Source organism: Procambarus clarkii, chromosome 69 (assembly GCF_040958095.1).
Source record: "Procambarus clarkii isolate CNS0578487 chromosome 69, FALCON_Pclarkii_2.0, whole genome shotgun sequence".
Classification (NCBI taxonomy): domain Eukaryota; kingdom Metazoa; phylum Arthropoda; class Malacostraca; order Decapoda; family Cambaridae; genus Procambarus; species Procambarus clarkii.
Window position 1 is genome coordinate 25001221 of NC_091218.1, and position 22789 is coordinate 25024009.

The following is a 22789-nucleotide window of genomic DNA, read 5'->3' on the forward strand; positions in this document are numbered from 1 at the left end:
TTTTTTTTATTGGAGTTAAAATTAACGTAGATATATGGTCACTGCTTGATCGCAAGCGGGGATTTTTCTGGCGGGGGAGAAGGAAACAATTGCGCAGCGCGTCCCGCGGCGTTGCGCGGGCAGTTTGGGGCCATATAAATACGGGCGCACACTGGGGCTCTGCCTCACTCCGCCTTCCCTCGCCGCTGCCCTCGCCACGACAAGCCGGAACCCCCCCCCCCCTTCCACACCCTACTGCGGCGAGGAAGAGAACGCGAGCCGGATTTCCTCTGATCACCATCAACGCACGCAGCGGTGCCGGGATGCAGCCGCCCAGGGCCTACGTTAATACTATTATCTTCTCTTTATTTGCTGGGCTATATGGCAGTATTAATATTATTCCGTACCGTTCCTGTCATTCCAGTAGTATTTTATTAAATATAAATTGCTATTATGGTTTGGCGTTGCTTTCTTAATTTCTTCCATTCTGCGGCACTTGCCGTCATCGGTTATTTACGATATTACATTGTATTCTTCATTGTACGATTATTTACGACATTGTATTCTTATTATTATCCTTATTACAGTTACTGAATGGCAGCTCCCTGCCGTCGATTTCACTTTGCTCCTGTTCTAAAGATGTTGCCGAAGTTCACGGCGTACTAGCTGCGGCTCGCAGACGCTCATTGACAACACAAGACTACACTCAGCGGCCACTTAAGGCAGACTCCTTGGCTTCTATCCAGCCCAATCACCCGACTGGAGGCAGAGATGGGATAGAGACCAAGGGTAATGTTCCCCGCTCACATTCTACATCCGCTTAGAACACAAGCATGTTATAGATTTGGTTTTAAGAATTGGTTCTTATTCCTTTTTATTGTTTATGTATATGTTGCTTAGTTGTTATACCCGTTCTTGGTATATGTATTGTTTATATTCAAGATTTATAGTGTTTCGTCTTACCCTGTTATAGTTGCTTTGTGCTTCCTTGCTGTTCTCCTACTGGTTTTCTCCCACCTTTGCTCTTAGCAAAGGTGCTTCCCCCTTCCGTTTGCTGGAAGATTCTTAGAATTGTTAGCCCCCTTCATTGCTACAGTATAATTATTCGGATGCTCTTTATTCATCCAGGATTGTTAATTAAGGGTTCTCTTAATTCCTGCTGCCGGGCTCCCTCCCCCGTTTTTTCGTCTCCGTATGGATTCAGCTAGGGTTTCCCTCTCGTCTGTGCTCTTGCCTGTCACGATAACACTGCACGCCGCTTCTGCCCACCCTTACTGCCTTATATCTTTCAGCCCGGGGAGGTGAGCTACGCGACAAAAAATCGACGCACGCTCCGACTGGACCAGGTATCGCTTACATGGTCAGGAATCAACACTCTTCGGATCCTACAAGCACAGATCCTACAAGCGCTCCTGTCACCAGGCGAGATTTCTCCAGGATCCTACGCGCTGCCCTCTCGGCGCTAGGCTTGACTTCAGATGACTACGCTCCGCACCCAGCTGTCTCGGGACGGGCTCGCCACATCAGAAATAATGGCAGACGGCAGGCGGAAGAGTAGTGCTCACATCCTACGTCAGACGGGACGTTGTTGCTTTGCTACATTGAGTGCCTCACGCGGCCAGCTGGCACTCGCCCTTCGGGGGGGGGGGGTCCGGCCGCTGGCCTGCGGTGGGGGTGCAGCGCCGGTCCCCAAGTGTCCCGCTGTCCGCAGCTAATACTTTGCCCAGTCTAGGTGCTAGTAAGCCCTACTTGTAGTCACACCCCCTTCTCCTTATCCATTAGGTCTTTTACGGCCTCTTGGCCGGGTACATTACGTGTTATATGGTCTCTCACTTATTAGTTATTCTTTGTGTCCTGCCTGTTATATCCTAGTGTTATATAATTACTACACATTTGCACTCGGCCTTAATTCTAGTACCAGTTAACCTTTAGGTTTCTGCAGAATTAGTTTCCATGTCACTATAGGCTAAGGTCTCATTCTTACTACGGATGTACCTTTTAAGTTAAATCTAGTCCTTGGAATTGTTACTGTTAATTCTTACTTTATATATTTACTTTATATATTTACTTTATATATTTTAATATAAACGTTATATATTTACTTAATTTATATTTGAAACTTTATATATTTACATGTTCAATATTAAGTTTTATATAATATCAACTTTGTTAAGTCTATAATATAAACCGTGTTTAATATAAACTTTATATAATTACTTACTTTATGTGAACTTTATATATTTACATGTTCTGCAGAATTTAATCTTCAATAAACTTTAACGCCCCATACTGCCAGTATCTTTCTCCCCCTGGTCAGAAAATGGTCACTGCTTGCATCACAAGCTGGGATGTTTCTGGCGGGGGAGAAAGAAACAATTGCGCAGCGCGTCCCGCGGCGTTGCGCGGGCAGTTTGGGGCCGTATAAATACGGGCGCACAATGGGGCTCCGCCTCACTCCGCCTGCCCTCGCCGCTGCCCTCGCAAAATTAATTGCTAATTAATTGCGTTAAAGTTTATTGAAGATTAAATTCTGCAGAACATGTAAATATATAAAGTTCACATAAAGTAAGTAATTATATAAAGTTTATATTAAACACGGTTTATATTATAGACTTAACAAAGTTGATATTATATAAAACAATACTGGAATGCATATCAATACAATACTAATAAAATAATACTGGAATGACAGTAACGGTACGGAATAATATTAATACTGCCATATATAGCCCAGCAAATAAAGAGAAGATAATAGTATTAACGTAGGCCCTGGGCGGCTGCATCCCGGCACCGCTGCGTGCATTGATGGTGATCAGAGGAATATCCGGCTCGCGTTCTCTTCCTCGCCGCAGTAGGGTGTGAAGGGGGGGGGGGGGGGGTTCCGGCTTGTCGTGGCTGCGAATAAAGGGAACAGAAGAAACCGGCATTGAGCGCCAAGCGGGCAGAGCGCAGTGGAAGGAATAGCGGTTGGAGGTAAGGGCCCCTAACCTAATGATAGATGAGGTAAAATTAAATAGAATACTATTACGTAGTAGGAAACAACAATGGCGAAGGAACAAGAAGAGTAAAATAGCCCAGAAGGCCGGATGGCCAAAGAACGTTAGCGACCGTATGGCCAACAGCATGCTGGCTGCGCTGGCCAACCACAAGCTGGCCGACGTCATGCTAACTGACTGGCTTGAGCTTGCCGAAAGGAAGGCCGAATGGCCAGTTTTTTGCATGACACCGTGCGTGAGGCCATGCTAAACTTCTCGGTAGCATCCGAATGTACCTTAATGTACTGTCGATACGATGAAGAATGGGTGGTCAAATATAATGCACAATAATCAGAATATATAATGAGGGAAACGAGTGTAATAGGACGAAATAACCGGAGGAAAAAAAAAAAAAAAAAAAATTGTGGGGGGGGGGGCCCACCCGAATGCACTGCAACTAGCGTACCTTAGCTGAAATTAACTTAAAGGCAGAGAGGCAAAGCAATAGATTAATACAAATCCTAATTGATAGTCCCTTAATAACAAATTGAACGTGAAACATAAACAAAGAGTAAATTGCGGGAGAAAAATTTGCCGTAATAAATACAAATCAAATTGCGAGTCCAACAATAACAGATTTAACAGACACGCAGACGTAGGAGGAACCAAGGGGACGTTTCCCACAGGCGAGCCCGCACGGCTGTGGGGGGGGCGGAAATGACAGAGGGCCGAAGAAAAGATAACGTCGCCGAGGCGCGCTGGACGGCACACAACCCGGTCTGAGAAAGGACATAGGCCCAAAAGCGAGAGGCGATAACGTAGAATGGGGTTTTGCGAGGGCAGCGGCGAGGGCAGGCGGAGTGAGGCAGAGCCCCATTGTGCGCCCGTATTTATACGGCCCCAAACTGCCCGCGCAACGCCGCGGGACGCGCTGCGCAATTGTTTCTTTCTCCCCCGCCAGAAACATCCCCGCTTGTGATGCAAGCAGTGACCATTTTCTGACCAGGGGGAGAAAGATACTGGCAGTATGGGGCGTTAAAGTTTATTGAAGATTAAATTCTGCAGAACATGTAAATATATAAAGTTCTCATAAAGTAAGTAATTATATAAAGTTTATATTAAACACGGTTTATATTATAGACTTAACAAAGTTGATATTATATAAAACTTAATATTGAACATGTAAATATATAAAGTTTCAAATCTAAATTAGTAAATATATAACGTTTATATTAAAATATATAGTAATTCTTTATATTATATTTATTAATTCGTTTATATTAAAATATATAGTAATTCTTTTCATAATTATGTTCTACATTTCAGCGCTAACATGCCTCCTGTTTCAGGTTCCTCGACTCTCTTTCCCAACCAGCCTCCTTAATTTACCCCGACAGTTGATGCGTTGCTTGCCGCACGTTTATTTGTACGTTGCTGTGTTCAGTATGCTTGCCTATGTTACCCTGCCTTCCTCATTAAGTAAAGTCAGCCAGGATGTGCTATTTGCAGAATTACTAAGTAAATTATTAAGTGAAGTCAGCCAGGCAGTGCTCGTTGCAGAGTTACTAAGAAATTATTAAGTAAAGTCAGCCAGGATGTGTTTTGCAGAGTTTCTAGAATTATTAAGTAAAGTCAGACAGGATGTGTTTTGCAGAGTTCCTAGAATTATTAAGTAAAGTCAGACAGGCTGTGCTATTTGCAGTTTCGCGGGCCCTTATTTTAGCTTCACGTTTCCTGGCCCTGCAATTTGCCTAGATTCATAGGTAGTTACAGTAGTTTATGCTTGGCTATTGCAGTTTATTCACGTTACTTCTATGGTTATTTATGTTATGCTTTCCTCCGTTGCTTAATGTAAAATTGGTTTTATTTATTCTAGGGCGATATGTTCCATTTAGCCTACCACAATTTAATACATCTTACTTATTTGGTAACATTTGTGCTGTGCTTCATTTATGGTTGTCATTAAGTATGTTTCTATTTATTATAGGGCGAAATGTCCCATTCACCACTATTCATCCCTGTTACTTATTTGGTTACACTTGTGTCGTGCATCCTTTATGTTTGTTATAAAAACATTTTTTGTTTACTATAGGGCGATTTGTTACATTTAGCTTACGTTATTCTTTGTCTCAGCCATCCTTTGTTTCCTTGGCAGTGTCTTCAGTTAGTAGTCCCCTTTCCTTCGCTGTGGCTTCTAGGCAGCCAGGATGCGCGAGGTGCAGTTGTGGCCCCTCGCCTCTTGCTTTATGCCTCCGGCCCTGCACTTGTTGGGTTCCCCTTTCTTTATTCTCGTTTACGCCTAGTCTCGCTGTTAGCTATGTTCTTCCCCCGGTTCCTCTGTCGTTCAACTACGCTTGTTGCTTCTACGTCTGTAAGGTCTTCTAGTTCGCCTTGCCTTCGGTGTTGCGGCCCCCTTGCTTCTCGCTTGTTTATTCAGGCTACGTTTCCCCCCCCCCTTTCCTGGGGTCTCCCTTTTCTCTTTTTTTTGAATGTGCCGCAGCAGGAGTGCCGCAAAACCTTTTTTGCCTAGTTTCATCGGTAGTTACAGTAGTTTATGCTTAGCTTTGCAGTTTAGTTTCCTCAGTGGTTACAGTATTTACGCTTGGCTCTTGCAGTTTATTCACGTTACTTATTTGGTTATATTTATGTTATGCTTCACCTCCGTTCTCTTAATGTAAAAATGGTTATATATGCACGCCGATTGTATACCCTTATTTTGTACCTGCAGATATCACGTGCCATGCCTTGCCCTATTCAGGTGACCTGGACAGGGGGGTGGCCCCCACGTTGCCTGGGGCACGGTACACTCCAGCAGATGGCGGCGTCGAAGCGTCGTCGGGAACCTCGTATATTTAATGATATCCCGTTCTTTGCCTTCCTAAGACAATGTAAACTATGTTTTTACACACTTTATATGGAAGGTTCCTTATTTTGTACTGGCAGACATCTCGCGACATGCCTTGCCCTTCCTCTTAATCACGTTCTACATTTCAGCACTAACATGCCTCCTGCTTTCAGATTACCTCGGATTCCTTTTCCCAAACAGCCTACCTTAATTTACTCCGACAGTTGATGCTTTGCTCATGTCGCATGTTTAATTTCGCGTTGCTGTGTTCAGTATGTTTGTTCATTTTTCCTTGCCTTACGTCATTAAGTAAAGTCAGCCAGGATGTGCTATTTGCAGAGTTACTAATTAAATTATTAAGTAAAGTCAGCCAGGATGTGCTATTTGCAGAGTTACTATGTAATTATTAAGTAGTCAGCCAGGATGTGCTGTTTGCAGAGTTCCTAAGTAAATTATTAAGTAAAGTCAGCCAGGATGTGCTATTTGCAGAGTTACTAAGTAAATTATTAAGTAAAGTCAGCCAGGATGTGCTATTCGCAGAGTTCCTAAGTAAATTATTAAGTAAAGTCAGTGTTACGACCCTGGGTTCTCCAGTGGAAACCAGAGGTCAAAATTGAGCTATTAAACTTCCTGGTAGCACAGTTGGGCATCTAGAATGTCAATTGTTTGTATCTTCCCTGCCAGACGTAAGACTATTATTGTTTCTCAAAGAGCATTTAAAGACTGAGCTGGGGGTTGATTATTAAATAATAACATAGGCACCAACTTTGCTTACTAATACTTTCTAATCATTCATAAAGTAACAATACGTTGCATAGGGGAAAATCTTTAATGTGCTTAGCTGCACGATCAATTAGGCTCCTCCCGGCACCACAACATGAGGGAGGCAGCTGCAGTGGCTAGCTCGGTCTTCTCTCTGGCTGGTGTGTGCGGATAAGACCTACTCTGTGGCTGTATCCCTACTCTTCTCCCTTCTCCTCTTACTTATTTCCCTTACCTGAAGTTCCTGTATCCTTAAGCTTAGTACGGGGCATCAAACGGTTGTGTGCTAGCCTAGGGTCCAGCTCATCTAGCAAAGGACATTCTTGCACTGACTGGACACCCAGCTGGATCCCTTCACGATTAAGGTTAGTGTGGCCTTGTGTTAGGGGCCGTGCAAATTTTTGTTTTTTTTCCAATTTTTATTTTTTAATTTTTTCTTTGGCTGGGAGCTAAAATTATTAGTGATGTCTTTTGAAATGCAGGAACTGGCAAGGGAGCCTACAGTGGTAGAGATAAAGAAACTTAAAAAGTCTAATTTAGTATTGTTAGGCCAGGAATTTGGCCTAGAATTAAATGTCGCAGATAAAAAGTGGACTTTGGTGAATGAAATATTACAACATTGTATTGATGAACAACTATTGGCAAGTGATACACCTTTATGCCAGCCTAGCCAAGCAGAAAGTGCAACTCATAGGGAAAGTGAATTAGCTTTAGAGTTAGCAAAAATAAAATTAGAGGAGCAAAAACTCAAAACCGAGGAGGCTAGAATTAGAGCGAATGCCACTGGAACTCCACCTGCCGGGGATTCAAACCCCAGGCATTATGAGAAAAAGCATAATTTGCCTGAATTTTCCGAGTCTGACCCTGAAAGGTTTTTCAACCATTTTCAGAGAGTGGCCACGTCCATGAACTGGCCAAAGGAAGAGTGGGTGAAAATCCTACAGGGAAGACTTAGGGGTAAAGCACAAGATATTTTTATAAACATGCCTGACGACGAGTGTTTCGAATATGATAAAGTCAGGGAATGTATTTTGCGGGCATATGAAATTACTCCTGAAGCTCACCGCCAAGTTTATCGTAACCTTAGGCCTACTCACAACCAACCGCTCACTGAATTTGTGAATGATCAAGTTCGATTATTTGATAAATGGATTCGCTCGGCGAAAGCCGAAACATACGAGGCTCTCAGGAACTTAATTTTAATGGAGCATTTTATAGATATTATGCCAGAGAATGTTTCCCAGTATATTAGAGGAAGGATAGAGTTAAATTCTAAAATAGGGGATTTGGCCAAGTTGGCAGAAAACTACCAATTGGCGGGCAAAAGGCCCAATAAAAATAATTATACCCCACAGAGTAGCAAACCTTATACCCACAGCCAGTCCAGACCAGCTCATTCTAACCCTTTACCTAATGCACCTTCTGTTTCAGACATAACAGACATTCATTGACCTAAGAAAAGCCTTTGATACTGTTAATCACAACTACCTCTTATTTAAACTCCAGCATTATGGAATCCGAGGCCTTGCCCTTGACTACATCCGATCCTATCTTAGTGACAGACACCAATATGTAACCATCAATGATACAACTTCTTCCACTCTACCAATTACCGTTGGAGTGCCACAGGGCAGCATCTTAGGACCTCTTCTATTTCTTATATATATAAACGATCTGCCTAATGTCTCTAATATTCTCAAACCTATATTGTTTGCTGACGATACTACCCTTATCTACTCAAACCTCAACCCACATACACTAAATAATGTTGTGAATAATGAATTAAAAAAAGTCCACTTATGGATGTCAACGAACAAACTAACATTAAACATCGAAAAGACTTACTACATCTTATTTGGAAGCAAATCATCAAATGCAATTCAGCTACAGATAGACAACATTAACATCAGTAATAAAAATGATGGCAAGTTTCTTGGCCTATTCCTAGACAAGAGACTCAACTTCAGCACCCACATTCAACACATAACTAAGAAAGTCTCTAAGACAGTTGGTATACTCTCCAAAATCAGATATTATGTTCCTAACTCTGCTCTCCTCTCACTATATTATGCACTAATCTACCCCTATCTTAATTATGGTATCTGTGCATGGGGGTCTACCACTGCAAACCACCTTAAGCCCATCATCACACAGCAAAAATCTGCTATCAGAATAATAACTAACTCTGCTTTCAGACAACACTCAGCTCCCTTGTTTAAATCTCTAAACTTGCTAAATATTAACTCCCTCCACACATTCTCTTGTGTCAACTACATTTACAAAACCCTGTTCTTAAATGCAAACCATGCTCTGAAACTCTCCCTGGACAGATGTAATAGGACCCATTATCACCACACCAGAAATAAATATCTCTTTGATATCCCCAGGGTCAAACTTAATCTGTGTAAACACTCTATGCAAATTAAGGGACCTAGTCTATGGAACTCACTCCCTAGTGAATTGAAAAACTGTAAAACTTTTGCCTTATTTAAAAGCAAAACCAAAAAGTACCTAACTTCATCTATTTAGTTTCCTACACTGAGCTTTAAATTTGCTCTGTACCTAGTGGTACCCAATCTCCTAATTTTTATGTAATATCAAACAACCTTATCATTGTGTTCATTGCTGTCTTCTTTTATGTGCTAGCCATATGCTGTATTGTGACTACCAATTTTTGTCAACTACCATTCAAGCTGTCATTGCAATCAATCTTATATTGTTTCTGCTGTATTGTGCCTACCAATTTGTTGTCAACTACCATTTTAAGCTGTCATTGCAATCAATCATAGCTACCTATGTGCTTTAATATACTGTACCTATAATTTTCTCTCATCTTTTTTTTTTTTCATTCCATGTAATCTGTTATCATTTTTTTGTCTATAAATTTTGCAAGTATTTACCTCCTTAAAATTTTCTTAGATTAAGGACCTGCCCGAAACGCTGCGCGTGCTAGTGGCTTTACAAGACTGTAATTACCATAACTAACCCTGTTAAAGTGTCTAGCCCAACGGCACCTAAAGGTGAACCGAAGGGTAATTCTGTTAGTAATGTCTCTTCTCCCCGACGTTTTTGTGGTCACTGTAATCGTCCAAACCACACTATTAGCCGTTGTTGGCAACTGTACCCAGAAAAAAGACCCAATGCTCTAGTTGTGATACAGGGCTTGAGGCTTTCAGAAGGGTTAGGGAGTAAGACCTCCAACCCACAGTGGTTGGACTTGCTTACCCCATTCTTATCGAAAGGGAGACTACTTTTGTCTGAGGGTTCTTCCTGGAAGGACGTGGTGATCTTCCGAGACACCGGTGCCATCCAGACTTTAATTTTAGAGAGTGCATTGCAAGGTGCCAACACTCTCGACACTGGAGAGGTGGTGCTGGTCGAGGGTGTCACTAGTGATACTCGGGCAGTACCCCTCCATAAGGTTACCCTGGAATCTGATTTCCACAAGGGTGTTTGTACAGTCGGAGTCACTTCATACCCACCTTTCCCTAATGTTGATGTAATAGTTGGTAATGATTTAGCAGGGGATAAGGTAGGGGACTCCAGACTGCCTATTATGTTGCCTACCCCTAAGGTTTGCCTGGATCCACCCGCCGCAGAGGATAATGTTGTGTACCCTGCGTGCGCGGTGACCAGGTCTATGGGACTTAAATGTAAGGGCAGCCCTGTGCTTGCCAAGGTGGTAAATCCCGAGGTCACGAGGAGCTTTCCGAGTGGTGAAAACCAAGTGGACCTCGCGGACACATTCATGGCCCGACTCGATGACGTGGCCGAGGACATTGTGGAGAGCCTGCCACCGCCATCTACTGAGAGTAGTGGGGAGGTGGAGAACACTGTTGAGCCTCGGCCAATGGCATCTGACCAAGGCCTAGATGCCTCCTTGAGTGAGTTACAGAAAGCTGACCCCACTCTTGCAGATTGTCATGAAACAGCCGTCTCTATGGAGGAAATTGTAGACGCAGCAACTGGGTACTACTACAATGATCGGATTTTGATGAGAAAATGGAGACCACAGAGTGCTCCCTTGTCAAATGAGTGGGAGGTAGTCCACCAGGTTATGTTGCTGACCTGCTATAGAGAAAGGGTTTTGGCAGCTGCTCATGATGATCCTATGGGGGGACATCAAGGTATTAATATTACGTATCACAAAATTTTAAAGTATTTTTTCTGGCCCAAGCTGAAAAGCGATGTGGCAAAATTTTGTAATGCGTGTGTTGTTTGTCAACTGGTTGGGAAACCAAACCAGACTCCACCTAAAGCTCCTCTAAGGCCTATTGTCGTGCCAGAGGAACCATTTTCTCATGTGGTAATGGACTGTGTTGGACCATTACCTAGAACTAAGTCTGGTAATATTTACCTAATCACGATGATGTGTATCACTACTCGTTACCCAGAGGCTTTTGCTGTAAGGAACATCCGAGCAAAAACTGTTGTTGCTCGTATGTTGCAATTTTTTTCCACTTTTGGACTGCCTCGGGTCGTGCAAACTGACAATGGTACTAATTTTAAGTCTGATGTTTTCGAGCAATTTTGTAAGGAACATTTATTTATTTATTTATTTATTTATTTTATTTATTTATGCATATACAAGAATGTACATAAGGAATGTGAGGATACAATTATGGTAATTACAGTCTTGTAAAGCCACTAGCACGCGCAGCGTTTCGGGCAGGTCCTTAATCTAAGAAAATTTTAAGGAGGTAAATACTTGCAAAATTTATAGACAAAAAAATGATAACAGATTACATGGAATGAAAAAAAAAAAAGATGAGAGAAAATTATAGGTACAGTATATTAAAGCACATAGGTAGCTATGATTGATTGCAATGACAGCTTAAAATGGTAGTTGACAACAAATTGGTAGGCACAATACAGCAGAAACAATATAAGATTGATTGCAATGACAGCTTGAATGGTAGTTGACAAAAATTGGTAGTCACAATACAGCATATGGCTAGCACATAAAAGAAGACAGCAATGAACACAATGATAAGGTTGTTTGATATTACATAAAAATTAGGAGATTGGGTACCACTAGGTACAGAGCAAATTTAAAGCTCAGTGTAGGAAACTAAATAGATGAAGTTAGGTACTTTTTGGTTTTGCTTTTAAATAAGGCAAAAGTTTTACAGTTTTTCAATTCACTAGGGAGTGAGTTCCATAGACTAGGTCCCTTAATTTGCATAGAGTGTTTACACAGATTAAGTTTGACCCTGGGGATATCAAAGAGATATTTATTTCTGGTGTGGTGATAATGGGTCCTATTACATCTGTCCAGGGAGAGTTTCAGAGCATGGTTTGCATTTAAGAACAGGGTTTTGTAAATGTAGTTGACACAAGAGAATGTGTGGAGGGAGTTAATATTTAGCAAGTTTAGAGATTTAAACAAGGGAGCTGAGTGTTGTCTGAAAGCAGAGTTAGTTATTATTCTGATAGCAGATTTTTGCTGTGTGATGATGGGCTTAAGGTGGTTTGCAGTGGTAGACCCCCATGCACAGATACCATAATTAAGATAGGGGTAGATTAGTGCATAATATAGTGAGAGGAGAGCAGAGTTAGGAACATAATATCTGATTTTGGAGAGTATACCAACTGTCTTAGAGACTTTCTTAGTTATGTGTTGAATGTGGGTGCTGAAATTGAGTCTCTTGTCTAGGAATAGGCCAACATGGAATAACTCATAAGGTTTCCAGCCCATACCATCCACAGAGTCAGGGGGTAATTGAACGTTTCCATCTAACTCTGAAGCAGATGTTGAAGACATCGTGCGAGAGTTCCCACACCTTCTGGGATGAGAATTTACCATATGTTTTGTTTGCGGCTAGAGAGGGATTACAAAGTTCACTGGGCTGTTCTCCTTTTGAGTTAGTCTTTGGCCATAAAGTTCGTGGACCCTTGCAAATGTTACAGGAGAATCTGTTAGGGAACGTAACGTTAACCGAAGGTTCGGCTTTCTTTGCGCAACACCACCAGAGACTCAAGGACTGCAAGGCGGCTGCATTTAAGTATCTTGGCAAGGCCCAAGAAAAGATGAAAGAACGTAACGATGCTAAATCTAAGTTACGGGTATTTCAGCCTGGCGACCCTGTCCTGGTATTAAAGCCTCGACTAGGGAACACTATGTCCCACAAGTACGAAGGCCCCTTCATAGTGACAGAAAAGACTGGGGACCTCACGTACAAAGTGAGGCACTCTGACAAACGTAACCAGGTAATGCTCATACATGTAAATCGACTGAAGAAGTTCCAGGGCCCCAGGCCCATTGCACTAACCAATGTTTCCATTTCCAGGGAGAGAGGGGATGATTGTTCTGGGGACCCAACTAATCTCATTTTCAATAATTCTAGTTCTGTGAATGCTGTGGAGGAACTGTCCCATTTGCAGATGGCCCAACGTGAAGAGGTGCAGTCGTTGGTTGATGAATTCTCCAGTCTGTTCGGGGAGGTCCCGACCCAGACTGATGCCATTTGCCATGATGTCGAGTTGACGGACTACACTCCCATTCGCCTTCAACCCTATCGGATGAGTCCAGAAAAGAAGGCCATCGTACGGAAGGAGGTCGACTTCTTGCTCCAGCACGGCCTCATCCGGCCGAGCCAGGGCTCTTGGTGCTCGCCCTGCCTTTTGGTCCCCAAACCAGACGGCTCCTGGCGATTATGCACCGACTATCGGCAGCTCAACAAGGTGACCATTGTGGATGCCTATCCGCTGCCCCTCCTCGAGGACTGCATCGACGAGTTGGGAAATGCCAAGTACGTTTCGAAATTCGACCTCTCGAGGGGGTATTATCAAATCCCACTCACTGAACGTGCTAAACAGCTCACTGCGTTCGTGACACCCGAGGGTGTTTTTGAGTATCAAGTGTTACCGTTCGGCTTGCGTAATGCTCCGGCCACGTTCCAGAGACTCATGAACTCTCTACTCGCTAAGGTGCCAAATTGTCGGGCGTATTTAGATGATATCGTGCTGTTTGACAGTAATTGGGCTGACCACATAGCTAGGTTACGCCAGTTGTTTGCCATCTTGAAAAGGGCAAATCTTACCTTAAATGCTAAAAAGTGTCATTTTGGCCAAGGCACAGTGACGTACCTCGGTTATGAAGTGGGCCAAGGAAAAGTGTTACCTCGGCAAGATAAAATCAGTGCCATTCTGGAGTATCCAGTACTAAAGTCTAAAAAGGACGTTCAAAGATTTATCGGTATGTGTGCGTACTATCGACGTTTTTGTCAGAACTTTTCCAGTGTTGCCACTCCTCTCACAGACTTGTTGTGGAAAGCCGTTAAATTTAAGTGGTCATCAGACTGTGCAGAGGCATTTAAAAATTTGAAATTGATCTTAGCTTCCGCCCCAGTGCTTGCTAGTCCAAGGTTCGACCGACCGTTTAAAATTCATGTTGACGCGTCTGACTCGGGTGCTGGTGCAGTGTTGTTGCAAACTGGGGATGATCAGGTGGAACACCCAGTATATTATTACTCTGTGAAATTCGACAAGGCGCAACGCAATTATTCAGTGGTAGAAAAAGAGGCGTTGGCGCTAGTGTTAACATGTAAAAAGTTCGAAGTTTACCTCACAGGTAATATAGTGGAAGTGTACACGGACCATAACCCACTAGTCTTCCTGACTCAGATGAAGGGTAAGAATAAACGCATCCTCAGGTGGGCATTGTACCTACAGGACTTCAATCTTTCCATTACCCACCTACCGGGCAGACTCAACGTGATAGCCGACGCTCTGTCCCGGTTGCCTGAATAACATTCATCTGAGCCACAGAAAGCCATTTACCAACCGTCATGCTTTAGTTAATTTTTTTTAGGTTCTCCTGTGACATTAAATATTCCGTGTCCAATTTATTTACTTCCCTGTTCTTTTATTTTTGTTGTGTATGTTTTTTTTCTTTCAGAGAACTCCTTTGTATTTTTTTTTTGCAGAGAAATTGCTTTTGATTGATTTTTTGTTTTTGTCATATGTTTTTCTTTTTGTTCTCTGTATACTCTTACAAAAAAATATGACTACTATTCTAGTAGTCACATTTTTTTTTCTCTGAAGGGGGGAGGAGTGTTACGACCCTGGGTTCTCCAGTGGAAACCAGAGGTCAAAATTGAGCTATTAAACTTCCTGGTAGCACAGTTGGGCATCTAGAATGTCAATTGTTTGTATCTTCCCTGCCAGACGTAAGACTATTATTGTTTCTCAAAGAGCATTTAAAGACTGAGCTGGGGGTTGATTATTAAATAATAACATAGGCACCAACTTTGCTTACTAATACTTTCTAATCATTCATAAAGTAACAATACGTTGCATAGGGGAAGATCTTTAATGTGCTTAGCTGCACGATCAATTAGGCTCCTCCCGGCACCACAACATGAGGGAGGCAGCTGGTGGCTAGCTCGGTCTTCTCTCTGGCTGGTGTGTGCGGATAAGACCTACTCTGTGGCTGTATCCCTACTCTTCTCCCTTCTCCTCTTACTTATTTCCCTTACCTGAAGTTCCTGTATCCTTAAGCTAAGTACGGGGCATCAGTAAGTATACCTACTACCTACAGTAAGTACTGTAAGTACAGTATACCTAATACCTACAGTAAGTATACCTACCTGCCCGAAACGCTGCGCGTGCTAGTGGCTTTACAAGACTGTAATTACCATAATTGTATCCTCACATTCCTTATGTACATTCTTGTATATGCATAAATAAATAAATAAATAAATACTCTGGTAGTAACTATTGGTGAGACCTGGGGTTAGTATTTGCCAGTGTTTTGTTTACCCTAAGTGTTGTGTTTTGTATTAGGGTACCACATGGTCTCACTACCCTAAGCTGCATCCAGCTTCAGTGCTTATCCAGTAGTACTTTACCCTAGCTTGTTATTAGTGTAAACCTTGTATCCTGCCTACGTGGACCAAGGCTTTTAACGTAAGATAGTGTGGTAAAGTTATTATTATTATTGTTATTGGTGTGAGTGTATATGGGGGGTTGTTAAGGGGTTAATAAATAAGTACATGAATTACAGAGTATCTCTTCTTCCAAGGTGGGAGCACAGTGATCAACCCTTAGACTAACATATATGGTCTTGTAGCAAGTTATTACTACTGTGGATAGTTTATTTTGGGGGCCGGGCCTTTTAGCTCTCCCATATTTGATACTCTTGTCTTCTAACTACCTTTACCCCTGAATAGTACCAGTACCCCATAGAAGCCCCACTCATATCAGTTGTAACAGTCAGCCAGGATGTGCTATTTGCAGAGTTACTAAGTAAATTATTAAGTAAAGTCAGCCAGGATGTGCTATTTGCAGAGTTACTAAGTAAATTATTAAGTAAAGTCAGCCAGGATGTGCTATTTGCAGAGTTACTAAGTAAATTATTAAGTCAGCCAGGATGTGCTATTTGCAGAGTTACTAATTACTAATTACTAGTCTTTTGCTGGGCTACCTTTATGCTTCTCCCCTTCCTGTCTAGGTATGTTTAGGTATGGCTAGCGGTGCGCGAGCCGCGGCTTATCGGTTGCCCCCCCCCCCCCTGGCTCCCTGTTTACTCGGTCTCTCCCGCTTACTTCCGCATTCTTCCACCCCATTCTACGTTATCGCCTCTCGCTTTTGGGCCTATGTCCTTTCTCAGACTGGGTTGTGTGCCGTCCAGCGCGCCTCGGCGACGTTATCTTTTCTTCGGCCCTCTGTCATTTCCGCCCCCCCCCCCCCCCCAGCCGTGCGGGCTCGCCTGTGGGAAATGTCCCCTTGGTTCCTCCTACGTCTGCGTGTCTGTTAAATCTGTTATTGTTGGACACGCAATTTAATTTGTATTTATTACGGCAAATTTTTCTCCCGCAATTTACTCTTTGTTTATGTTTCACGTTCAATTTGTTATTAAGGAACTATCAATTAGGATTTGTATTAATCTATTGCTTTGCCTCTCTGCCTTTAAGTTAATTTCAGCTAAGGTACGCTAGTTGCAGTGCATTCGGGTGGGGCCCCCCCCCCCACAATTTTCTTTTTCCTCCGGTTATTTCGTCCTCTTACACTCGTTTCCCTCATTATATATTCTGATTATTGTGCATTATATTTGACCACCCATTCTTCATCGTATCGACAGTACATTAAGGTACATTCGGATGCTACCGAGAAGTTTAGCATGGCCTCACGCACGGTGTCATGCAAAAAACTGGCCATTCGGCCTTCCTTTCGGCAAGCTCAAGCCAGTCAGTTAGCATGACGTCGGCCAGCTTGTGGTTGGCCAGCGCAGCCAGCATGCTGTTGGCCATACGGTCGCTAACGTTCTTTGGCCATCCGGCCTTCTGGGCTATTTTACTCTTCTTGTTCCTTCGCCATTGTTGTTTCCTACTACGTAATAGTATTCTATTTAATTTTACCTCATCTATCATTAGGTTAGGGGCCCCTTACCTCCAACCGCTATTCCTTCCACTGCGCTCTGCCCGCTTGGCGCTCAATGCCGGCTTCTTCTGTTCCCTTTATTCGCAGCCACGACAAGCCGGAACCCCCCCCCCCTTCCACACCCTACTGCGGCGAGGAAGAGAACGCGAGCCGGATATTCCTCTGATCACCATCAACGCACGCAGCGGTGCCGGGATGCAGCCGCCCAGGGCCTACGTTAATACTATTATCTTCTCTTTATTTGCTGGGCTATATGGCAGTATTAATATTATTCCGTACCGTTACTGTCATTCCAGTAGTATTTTATTAAAATATAAATTGCTATTATGGTTTGGCGTTGCTTTCTTAATTTCTTCCATTCTGCGGCACTTGCCGTCATCGGTTATTTACGATATTACATTGTATTCTTCATTGTACGATTATTTACGACATTGTATTCTTATTATTATCCTTATTACAGTTACTAAATGGCAGCTCCCTGCCGTCGACTTCACTTTGCTCCTGTTCTAAAGATGTTGCCGAAGTTCACGGCGTACTAGCTGCGGCTCGCAGACGCTCATTGACAACACAAGACTACACTCAGCGGCCACTTAAGGCAGACTCCTTGGCTTCTATCCAGCCCAATCACCGGACTGGAGGCAGAGATGGGATAGAGACCAAGGGTAATGTTCCCCGCTCACATTCTACATCCGCTTAGGACACAAGCATGTTATAGATTTGGCTTTAAGAATTGGTTCTTATTCCATTTTATTGTTTATGTATATGTTGCTTAGTTGTTATACCCGTTCTTGGTATATGTATTGTTTATATTCAAGATTTATAGTGTTTCGTCTTACCCTGTTATAGTTGCTTTGTGCTTCCTTGCTGTTCTCCTACTGGTTTTCTCCCACCTTTGCTCTTAGGAAAGGTACTTCCCCCTTCCGTTTGCTGGAAGATTCTTAGAATTGTTAGCCCCCTTCATTGCTACAGTATAATTATTCGGATGCTCTTTATTCATCCAGGATTGTTAATTAAGGGTTCTCTTAATTCCTGCTGCCGGGCTCCCTCCCCCGTTTTTTCGTCTCCGTATGGATTCAGCTAGGGTTTCCCTCTCGTCTGTGCTCTTGCCTGTCACGATAACGCTGCACGCCGCTTCTGCCCACCCTTACTGCCTTATATCTTTCAGCCCGGGGAGGTGAGCTACGCGACAAAAAATCGACGCATGCTCCGACTGGACCAGGTATCGCTTACATGGTCAGGAATCAACACTCTTCGGATCCTACAAGCACAGATCCTACAAGCGCTCCTGTCACCAGGCGAGATTTCTCCAGGATCCTACGCGCTGCCCTCTCGGCGCTAGGCTTGACTTCAGATGACTACGCTCCGCACCCAGCTGTCTCGGGACGGGCTCGCCACATCAGAAATAATGGCAGACGGCAGGCGGAAGAGTAGTGCTCACATCCTACGTCAGACGGGACGTTGTTGCTTTGCTACATTGAGTGCCTCACGCGGCCAGCTGGCACTCGCCCTTCGGGGGGGGGGGGTCCGGCCGCTGGCCTGCCGGTGCAGCGCCAGTCCCCAAGTGTCCCGCTGTCCGCAGCTAATACTTTGCCCAGTCTAGGTGCTAGTAAGCCCTACTTGTAGTCACCCCCCTTCTCCTTATCCATTAGGTCTTTTACGGCCTCTTGGCCGGGTACATTACGTGTTATGTGGTCTCTCACTTATTAGTTATTCTTTGTGTCCTGCCTGTTATATCCTAGTGTTATATAATTACTACACATTTGCACTCGGCCTTAATTCTAGTACCAGTTAACCTTTAGGTTTCTGCAGAATTAGTTTCCATGTCACTATAGGCTAAGGTCTCATACTTACTACGGGTGTACCTTTTAAGTTAAATCTAGTCCTCGGACTTGGAATTGTTACTGTTAATTCTTACTTTATATATTTACTTTATATATTTTAATATAAACGTTATATATTTACTTAATTTATATTTGAAAACTTTATATATTTACATGTTCAACATTAAGTTTAATATAATATCAACTTTGTTATAAGTCTATAATATAAACCGTGTTTAATATAAACTTTATATAATTACTTACTTTATATTTGAACTTTATATATTTACATGTTCTGCAGAATTTAATCTTCAATAAACTTTAACGCCCCATACTGCCAGTATCTTTCTCCCCCTGGTCAGAAAATGGTCACTGCTTGATCGCAAGCGGGGATTTTTCTGGCCGGGGAGAAGGAAACAATTGCGCAGCGCGTCCCGTGGCGTTGCGCGGGCAGTTTGGGGCCGTATAAATACGGGCGCACAACGGGGCTCTGCCTCACTCCGCCTGCCCTCGCCGCTGCCCTCGCAAAACCCCACCCTCCCCCCTTTGCAAGCGGCTGCTTTTGTATCCCCGTCATGCTTTGCACAGTTGTCCCGTTTGTCTCCCCACTGCATGTGGGAAGGGGGGTGCAGCGCCGGTCCCCAAGTGTCCCGCTGTCCGCAGCTAATACTTTGCCCAGTCTAGGTGCTAGTAAGCCCTACTTGTAGTCACACCCCCTTCTCCTTATCCATTAGGTCTTTTACGGCCTCTTGGCCGGGTACATTACGTGTTATGTGGTCTCTCACTTATTAGTTATTCTTTGTGTCCTGCCTGTTATATCCTAGTGTTATATAATTACTACACATTTGCACTCGGCCTTAATTCTAGTACCAGTTAACCTTTAGGTTTCTGCAGAATTAGTTTCCATGTCACTATAGGCTAAGGTCTCATACTTACTACGGGTGTACCTTTTAAGTTAAATCTAGTCCTCGGACTTGGAATTGTTACTGTTAGTTCTTACTTTATATATTTACTTTATATATTTTAATATAAACGTTATATAGTCCTTAAATTATATATTTTGAAACTTTATATATTTACATGTTCAATATTAAGTTTAATAATATCAACTTTGTTATAAGTCTATAATATAAACCGTGTTTAATATAAACTTTATATAATTACTTACTTTATATTTGAACTTTATATATTTACATGTTCTGCAGAATTTAATCTTCAATAAACTTTAACGCCCCATACTGCCAGTATCTTTCTCCCCCTGGTCAGAAAATGACCGAACTTAACCAACCCTACCTAACCTAACCTAACCTATCTTTATAGGTTAGGTTAGGTAGCCGAAAATGTTAGGTTAGGTTAGGTTAGGTAGTCGAAAAACAATTAATTCTTGAAAACTTGGCTTATTAGGCAAATTGGGCCTTGCATAGTAGGCTGAGAAGTGCGTTCTGGCTACTAGGTACGATATATATATATATATATATATATATATATATGTCGTACCTAGTAGCCAGAACGCACTTCTCTGCCTACTATGCAAGGCCCAATTTGCCTAATAAGCCAAGTTTTCATGAATTAATTGTTTTTCGACTACCTAACCTACCTAACCTAACCTAACCTAACTTTTTCTGCTACCTAACCTAACCTAACCTATAAAGATAGGTTAGGTTAGGTTAGGTAGGGTTGGTTAGGTTCGGTCATATATCTACGTTAATTTTAACTCCAATAAAAAAAAATTGACCTCATACATAATGAAATGGGTAGCTTTATCATTTCATAAGAAAAAAATTAGAGAAAATATATTAATTCAGGAAAACTTGGCTTATTAGGCAAATCGGGCATTGCATAGTAGGCCGAGAAGTGCGTTCTGGCTACTAGGTACGACATATATATATATATATATATTAGTATATTTTGGTAGCAGTCTTTCTTGTAAACATGTGTTGTTAAATATGACCGAAAAAGTAAGATTAATAAATCTAACACGAATTTTCTCAATATTTCTTATGGTTCTTTTTACTGTCGATGGTAATTGAAAAATCAATTCTCCAAAATTCATTTTTATTTCTAGTCTGACGCGACGCTTGAACGTGTTTCGTAATAACTTATTTCATTTTCAAGTTTCAATTTCTTTCTTTATTATGCACCTCATACCCATCCCATGGGCGGTGGTGTAAAGGGTTACAGAGACATAATCGGTTCAGGAACTGAACCCTCTAGTTCGTTTAGCTAAGCAAATAACAATTTTTGACGCTAACCTAAGAACATAAGAACAAAGGTAACTGCAGAAGGCCTATTGGCCCATACGAGGCAGCTCCTATTCTATAACCACCCAATCCCACTCATATACTTGTCCAACCGTTCCATCTCAAATCCTTATCCTGACCCCTTCTCAGTGCTATATAGTCGTAGTGGCTTTGTGCTTTCACTTGATAGTTCCCCCACCCCCCTGAATAATATTACGAGACCAGTATTTACGGGCTATTCATGCCCGTGCCACCTCTAGGGTGGCTTAATCTTCATCAATCGAGAGCAGTATGTCCTAACCAGACGTTATATGATGATATCCTGAACAGTTGATAAAAAAAAGTAATTGCGGAACTCCAATTGAACAGTGTATGATGAAGAAGAGAGTATATATGAATAAATTATGTTATAATGTTATAAAGTATGATGTTATTACAGAGTGTGTTGCTGTGCCCAAGAGAAAATTTACACCACCATGGGAGGATTGTAATGTAGATGTAGTAATTACTCCCTTGCATAAGAAAAAAAGTATGAATGAAATAGGAGAGCTGAGGGCAACATATGATTGTATAATTAGAAAACTGCCTACAGAAAACACTCTACATGTATATTGTGATGGGTCAGTAGCTAGGGATGGGAAGGCAGGATGTGGAGTCTTGATCAGGGAGTACACTGACATCGGCACTGTAGATACTGTTATTGGACGCCGCTTAACTGACAATGTCTCTTCAACGCAGGCTGAACTCCAAGGAGTATTAGCAGGATTACAGGAAGTAGTCAAATGTGGTAAAAATGCTTGCTTCTTTATTGACAGCAGAGGAGCGTTAGAGTCTTTAAATAGCAGACGCCCAGTATATCAGAATATTGTGATAGAGTGTAGAGAGAATGTTAAGAGACTAGAAAAAACTGGGTATAAAGCAAGATTCATGTGGATCCCTTCACATGTGGGAATACTGTTGAATGAGGTAGTTGATGACATAGCGAAGAGAGCCACTGAAAAAACTCTTGTTGATGTTGTATGTCAGTTAACCTTGAAACAAATAAAAACAAGACTCAAGGTGATTCAGGAGGGTGAAGAAATGATAAAGAGAATGGCAATGGTGGACAGTAGTAACACACTTAAGAATTATTCAATAATAAATATAAATTCGTCCTTCACTTATGGTAAAGGAAAGTCTACTTGGAAGGATTCAATTTACATGAGATTACGATTAGGATATAAATATATCTGGCAATACGGTGTCGATGTCAGTGAAAAAAATAAGGAGTGTAAATTATGTAATATGCCGTACGCCCACACCTTAGAACATTATGTATTAGTGTCACCTTATTGAAAAATATAAAAATAAGGAAATAAACAGTGTACCACATCAAATTGTTTGGATGTGTGATAATGGTATAATAGACAGTATACTTAGGAGCTACAAGAATTTTGCCTCAAGAATGTAACAATTATATGTTGTACTTGCTGTATGCAATGTTAAATGGGATTCTTGTACTGTTATATGTCTATTTGTACTCACTGAATTTGTGCGCCCCTTGAGGGACTTGAAGTAGAGGGGGGTAGAAATAGCCTAAGCTACTCTATCCCTTTGAGATGTATTTATTGCTTATCTCAATAAACATACTTGAACTTGAACTTGAACGTCCTAACCAGACATTATATGATATCCTGAACTGAAATAAAATATCCTGATATCCTGAAATAAAAGTAATTGCGGAACTCCAGTTATCTAATGCTTATCATAAATGGTATAAAACCTTATCATAAGCCAAGGGATTTG

General features: G+C 42.1%; 1 long non-coding RNA gene across 1 annotated transcript; it reads left to right on the top strand.

The window, feature by feature from the left end:
• Positions 1-6373: 6373 nt before the first annotated feature.
• On the top strand, positions 6374-20000 carry LOC138355772 (uncharacterized). Its single transcript, XR_011224045.1, has 2 exons — positions 6374-6926; positions 17405-20000. It is a non-coding gene; the product is annotated as an uncharacterized lncRNA (long non-coding RNA).
• Positions 20001-22789: the final 2789 nt, after the last annotated feature.